The sequence below is a fragment of the Neopsephotus bourkii genome, unplaced genomic scaffold (genome assembly GCF_033783945.1).
Source record: "Neopsephotus bourkii isolate Nb327-2 ecotype Australia unplaced genomic scaffold, CSIRO-AGI_Nbou_v1 NB_1766, whole genome shotgun sequence".
Classification (NCBI taxonomy): domain Eukaryota; kingdom Metazoa; phylum Chordata; class Aves; order Psittaciformes; family Psittacidae; genus Neopsephotus; species Neopsephotus bourkii.
Genome location: NW_026902240.1, coordinates 1 through 7,563, shown reverse-complemented (window position 1 = coordinate 7,563; position 7,563 = coordinate 1).

Here is a 7,563-nt window from a genome sequence, read left to right as displayed (position 1 = left end):
GTTCCTGTCTGGGTGGGTGCTTCACAGAATTCTAATTCTAGTGCCAATTGATTTCCAAAAATGGTCAGACTGTTTTTAAATCCCTGAGGTAACACCCCCCGAGTGAGCTGTGTCCTTCTTCCTGTTTCAGGGTTTTCCTATTCAAAAGCAAATAAATTTTTACTTTCTTTGGCCAGGGGCAGACAGAAAAATGCATCCTTTAAGTCCAGAATGGTAAACCACTCCTTATTAGTATTCAATTTAGTCAATAAGGTATACAGATTAGATACTACTGGATGAATATCCTCCACAGTTTTGTTGATTGCTCTGAGATCTTGAACTAATCTGTAACTTTTCCCATCAGATTTCTTTAATGGCAAGATAGGAGTGTTATATTCCAATTCACATTCAATTAGTAATCCATATTTAAAAAAAAATATTTCTTTGTTTCCCTTTTGATCCTCCAATTTTAAGGGATATTGTTTAATTCTAATTGGGCAGGCCCCCCTTTTATTTCTACTTTGACAGGCAAAGCATTTTTTTCGCCTTACCTGGAACTTCAGATGCCCATATTCCCAGATATACCTGATTAAGGATTCCTTCTATTTCAGGGAGGTCCTCCTGTTTGCTTTTCTGTTGAATTAAAGATAAACTCAAAACTTCAATTAATTGATATTTTTGACTCTTAATTCCATTTTGCCTTCTTTAAATGTTGCTTCTCACCCTAATAAAGATTTTTGGAGGATGTGGCATGTATAAAAATTTATGCATTCCTATTTGTTTTCCCAATTTATACTCTAAAGGTTTCAGAAAGAATGCTTTGCTTTGCTTTTGTTTCCTTTTGGCGTTTTGTTGTTTGTTTTTTTCTTAGTGGCCAGTAGCTCCCACATCTCTAACAAATTCTTTTCCTCTGATTTAACGTTGAATAAGTTGCTCCTGTATCCACTTAAAAATTCCACTTTATTTCCTCTAGGTCCTCGTTTTAATTTAATCAGTGTATCTGCTAGGGTAGAATCCCCAGGTCCCTGCCAGTCTAGTTCTAATTCAGTCACTGGAGCCACCCCATGGCACTCCCCCCAGGGCAGTCTCACTTCCAGCATCCAAACTCCTTACAGTATGCACACTGATCCCATCCCACAGGAGAATTCAATTTCTCATCTCTGCCTGTCATTCCTCCTCTACCTCTGCCTCATCCTCTCACATTAGTCCTTCTACCAGTTTCTACATGTCCCAAAGCAGCCAATGTAGCTGTGCCTATAGCACGACTCAGCTCTTTCTTCTCTACACATTTCCGATTCCGATACACTCTCCACACTTCTTTAACATTCTCAAGTCCTTCTTCTCTGTTGCCAGTGACAGCAACCTCTTCCTCCTTATCAATAACAGAAAGGGCAGATGCCGAGAGTGCTCCTCTCAGAGGTACCTGTGATACATAATCCCCCAACCTATCTTCCTGATTACTCTGGTTGGTTTGGTTTTGGTGGTTTGTTTTTTTCTGTTTAGTTGTTTTTTGTTTGGTTGTTTTTTAACTTTAAACATCATTCTCCCAATATCACAGGCTGAACAACAGCTCTCCAACTTAGCTTTCTGTTTTTCCCTGTCCTTTTCCAAAGCCAAAATTAGGGATCTGGCAGGGCTATATTAATTTCACATTCTGTCTGCCACTCTGGGTGGTTTCTCAAAGTGAAAAATGTATCTTCATACACCACTTCATCCCATTTTCACTGCCGCCTCAAAAACAACATTAATTCTAACAATGTATTATAATTCAGAGTTCCATTTTTAGGCCATTTCTCCTGATCCCCCAGAGTATACAATGGCCAGCATTGGTTACAATATTTCACCAATGTTTTCTTATTTACTGAGCCCCCAGGAAACCCTCCCAGTTCTTTCCAATGTGCCAAAATGCACCCTAAAGGACTCTTTTTCAAGATCTCTCCACTCTGCCGATTTCCCATTATTAATCTCGCATTCACACACATACACACACACATCCCACAGACACACTCCACACAGTTACAACACTTGAGACAGAGACAAAAATTGTATCAAATGAACAACAATTAATAACACAGTTATAACAGTCTGTCACCAATACCAAAATCACAAGACCAAATTCATCACTGTAACAAGCCACAAAATAGACACTCCACAGTTACAACACTTGAAACAGAGACAACAATTAATAACGCAGATATAACAGTCTGTCAGCAATACCAAAATCACAAAACCAAAATCATAACTACAACAAGCCACAACATAAGTCAAATACCAGTAAAAATCCAAAACCTTTTGTACAAGACACCCACTGCATCTTGCAGGACCCAAACCACAAGATGTCCCCTGCTTCTTGTGATTGTATACCGGTAAAATCAAAACATTTTGTACAACTCGCCCACTGCGTCTTGCAGGACCCAAACCACAAGAAGGCCCCTGCTTCTTGTGGGTGTATACCAAATGGACACTAGCAGCAGGGTATACGCCTTTACCCATGAGATTTCCTATCTCGATTTACGGAAGGCTTCCAAACCTTGCGTTGGCTTACCAAATCAGTTTACCAAACCGAGATGCCCTCTGCATCTTACAGACTATATAAAAGGAAAGAATACCTTTTATGAGACAGTCCTTGTCTGCTCCCGCAGTGATCCAAATGAGTCAAGGGGTCCCTCCGGGAAAAACTCCTGAGGGCCCTAGGGAGCCCTGTCCTCAGCGGGTCCTGCAGCCAAGCAGAGAGTGTCCCACCTGGGGTGCCAAATTGATTTGGAGAAAACTCCAGGAACTCACCAACAAAGTTTTAAGTTGACAAGCAGGTATTCTTTACTGTGGCGCCAGGAGACACAGGGGATAGCTCCTCCAAGCGTGTCTCTCTCAGGCATTAACCAGGCTGTGATTATATTGTCCTTATACATATTCATTAGATCACATGCATTACATCATACTTCTTAGACAATGCCCCCTGTATGCATACAAAGATGTGGTAGTGGGCTTTCGGACCCCTGGTGGTTATTTCTTTATCACTTTGTTTTAGGATCATTGTCATATCAGTAACCACCAGGTGGTTCTGGCAAAGCTTATTTTAGTAATTTTCGTTTTCTCTATAGTTGCTAGCAAAGCCCAAGGTTCTTGAGGTTACTTATTTACAATCCTATTCTTCAATCAACCGCACTCTTCATGCCTTAGCATGCCTTCCAGGAGAATGTGCTCCAAGATTTTCCCAGGCACAGAGTTGAGACTGATTGGTCTGTAATTCGCCGGGTTATTGAATAGCAAACCATTAGGCTTGTTTAATTGCAGCAAATGTTTCACACTTGTGAATAACCTGGGTAATAGTGTCCATTGTTAAATCCACCTCTCAGTCATGAGCCCATCTATATGTTGCGTGTCTGCCCTGATGGCCTGAGGTGTTATGGGCCCACAGGACCAAAGGTAATCCACCTTTATGTTGCCAAACTAAGTGCATCTGAGGGATTTCAGTCTTAGCAGCTTTAACCACCTGCTGGTTGTTCTGATGTTCCTCAGTGGCCCAACTCATGGGTACATGAGCATCTACATGGCATGCCTTCTCCATCAGGTTCTGCACCCGGGCAGCAATATCTTGCCACAGTGCAGCAGCCCAGATGGGTTCACCTCTGCGTTGCCAGTTGCTCTGCTTCCATTGCTGCAACCATCCCCACAGGGCATTTGACAACATCCATGAGTCAATACAGAGATAAAGTACTGGCCATTTTTTCGTTCAGCAATGCCCAAGGCCAGCTGGATCGCTTTCACCCCAGCAAATTGACTTGATTCACCCTCTCCTTCAGCAGTTTCTGCAACTTGTCATCGAGGGCTCCATACATCTGCATTCCATCTCCAATGCTTTCCCACAATAGGGCAGGACCCATCAGTAAAGGCATACTGCTTTTCACTTTATGACAGTTTATTATATGGTGGGGCCTCTTCAGCACGCATCACCTCCTCCTCTGGTGACATTCCAAAATCTTTGCCCTCTGGCCAGTCCATGATGACTTCTAGAATTCCTGGACGACTGGGATTTCCTATTTGACCTCGTTGTGTAATTAGTGCAGCCCACTTACTCCATGTAGCATCATTTGCATGATGTGTAGAAGAGACCCTGACTTTGAACATCTAGCCCAGCACAGGCAACTGGGGTGCCAGGAGGAGATGTGCTTCAGTGCCAATCACTTCTGAAGCAACTCAAATCTCTTCATAGGCTGCCAGCATCTCTTTTTTTCAGTTGGGGTATAGCTGGCCTCAGATCCTCTGTATCCCTGATTCCAAAAAAGGAGGGGCTGACCTCAAGTCTCACCTGGGTCTTTCTGCCAGAGGCTCCAGGTAGGACCATTCTCCCCAGCTGTGGTGTAGAGTATATTTTTTACATCTTCCCTGGTCCAGACTGGCCCAAGGGCCACTGCATGAACTGTATCTCATTTAATTTGCTCAAAGGCTTGTTGTTGCTCATGGCCTCATTTAAAATCATTCTTCTTCCAGGTCACATGATAGAGAGGGCTTACAATCAAACTATAATTTGGGATGTGCATTCTCCAGAACCCCACAGCACCCAAGAAAGCTTGTGTTTCTTTCAAATTAGTTGGTGGAGACAGTGCTGTTATCTTGTTGATCACATCTGTGGGGATCTGGCTACATCCATCTTGACAATTTATTCCCAAAAATTGAATCTCCTGTGCAGGTCCCTTGACCTTACTTCGTTTTATGGCAAAACATTTATTTAGCAGGATTGGGATTATTTTCCTCCCTTTCTCAAAAACTACTTTGCTCTATCACCCCACATGATAATGTCATCAACGTATTGCAGGTGTTCTGGAGCTTGCCCCTGCTGCAGCTCAGTATGAATCAGTCCATGGCAGATAGTAGGGCTGTGTTTCCCCTGAGGCAGTCAGTTCCAAGTGTACTGGACACCCCTCCAAGTAAAAGTGAACTGTGGCCTGCACTCCACTGCCAACGGAATTGAGAAAAATGCATTGGCAATATCAGTTGTGGCATACCACTTGGCTGCCTTTGACTCCAGCTCATACTGAAGTTCTAGCATGTCCAGTACAGCAGCACTCAGGGGTGGTGTGACTTCATTCAGGCCACGATAGTCTATTGTTAGTCTCCACTCTCCATTAGATTTTTGCACTGGCCATATGAGGCTATTAACGGTTGAGTGGGTGCTACTGATCACTCCTTGGCTTTCCAGTATACGGATCAGCTTATGGGTGGGAATCAGGGAGTTTTGGTTGGTGCAATATTGCCGCTGGTGCACTGTTGTGTTCGCGATTGGCACTTGTTGTTCTTCAACTTTCAGCAATCCCACAACAGAAGGGTCCTCTGAGAGACCAGACAAGGTGGACAACTGCTCAATATCTTCTGTCTCCAAAGCAACAATACCAAAAGCCCATCAGTACCCTTTTGGGTCTTTGAAGTACCCTCTCCTGAGGTAGTCTATGCCAAGGATGCATGGAGGCTCTGGACCAGTCACAATACAGTGCTTTTGTCACTCCTTCCCTGTCAGGCTGATTTCAGCCTCCAGTACAGTCAACTCTTGGGATCCTCCTGCCACTCCAGAAATATAGATGGGTTCCACCCCTTGAGAGCTTGATGGCATCAGGGTACACTGTGCACCGGTATCTACTAGAGCCTTATATTTCTGTTGGACTGATGTACCAGGCCATCTGATCCACATAGTCCCATAAATCCAATTGTCTCTTACCTTCACCTGGCTGGAGGCAGGGCCCCTCTAATAGTCATCACAGTGTTGAACACTGTCATGGTTTGAACCCAGACAGACAGCTTGTCCACTTACTCCCCCCTCCTTCTTGCCCTCCCCCTACTCCTGGGGGAACGGAGAGGAGAATCGAAAAGAAATGCAACTCCCACGGGTTGAGATAAGAACAGTTTAGTAACTAAGGTATAACACAAATCACTACTGCTACCACCAATAATAGTAATGATAAAGGAAATGACAAGGGAAGAGAATACAATACCCCATCACCAGGCAACCGATAACTTGCTCCCCCCAGCCTGACCAAGCACCAACCGATACCTCCTCCAACCCTGCAATCCAATCCAGACCTTTGTTGGGATCCCAGAAGACACACTGTGGGGTGACACCCTGCAAAGGGGGAGACCAGCACCAGACAATGCCTCAGTGAGGGGCACCAGAGGCGGGATGGAGGGAGGGCACGGCTGAATGACATGGGGCAGCTGCCCATGGGTGAAGGTGAGCTGCACTGGGTCTCATAGCCCAGAGATACTTATCTCTCCTACTGTCATGCCCACCACAGTGTCATCCAGGACCTGCCCTGTCTGGTTGACCTCCTGAGTGGGGGCAATGCTGCCTGAGCCAAGCCAGCAGGTAGTGAGTGCTGGCAGCTGGAGGAATGCCAGCAACACTGGCTCATACCTGGAACATGCCCAGCTGTGGGATGTTGAGGACTGTCACCACCACACACACTGTATGGCTGCTCAGGAACCGTAATATTGCCCTAGGGAGCTGGACTTTTCCCTGCCTTCCCCTTCTCCATCACATTCAGCATCCTGGGGTGCTGTGACAGAGAAGGGTGGTGGTGAGTGCTGCTGGAAGCATCACCTCTCTGCTCAGAACCTACCAACATTGCTCCATGTTGACGCGGGAGTCACGGACAACGCAGGAACGATCAATGTGATCAGCGAATGCCAATTTATTACAAAGCTTTATCTCCTTATATACCATTTCTTACAGGCACTTAAAGTGATTTGGCATATAATGACTGGATGCATGTCTTGAAGACCCCTAGTGACTAAGACACAATTGGTTAAGCACAGGTGTGAGAACTTGACCTCGAAAGCTTGCCAGCAGTCCACAGTTCTCATTAACTCAGTGAATTACAGCTTCTTCTTATCTTGCTTGCTTAAGCTTCCTCGGGCCTCTCAGGGCCTTGCTGTATCTTTCAGGATTATTCAGTTTATGTACCAATTATGCGTTCTCCTGTGAGAACACTGTCTCCACATCTCCCCCTTTTTGTTTTATATATGTTTTGGATGATCCTACTTGAGCAGGGGATTTGGGCTAGATCGTATTTTCAACATATGCCAACTACAGGCTGCTGGGCCTGCCCCTTTTTTCTCCTGAATGGCTCTCTGGTAACAGGGGAGGCCATCCTTCACATAAAGGTCTGTCATGGCATGTGTCCCCACTGCTCCACGCCTGCTGGGTTGCAGCCAGCAGTGGAGCTAAAGGTTCTTCTTGGTGGCAAACACAGAGGCCAACCCAGTCTTGCCCTTGATTGTGGTAGCAGGCATTTGGTCAGCCTCAGTCCTTGCACCTTGTTGTCAATGCAGTTTCACCTGCTTCATCCAATAACAAGCTGTTATTATGGCAAGGCACACACACAGATTTACATTAGCAGAGTAACTATTACAGGGTGCAGCAGCATGTTGAAGATGCTGATGCCAGCAAGGGACTAGCCAAAGAAATTTCTTACCAGTGGAATTCTCTCACCCTCTTAATTTGTTCCATTACCTGCTTTATAACACTACCATTGTATTAGAATATTTCTATCTTTTGCTTTAGCATTTTCTAGCAGCTACTACAAATTTGCA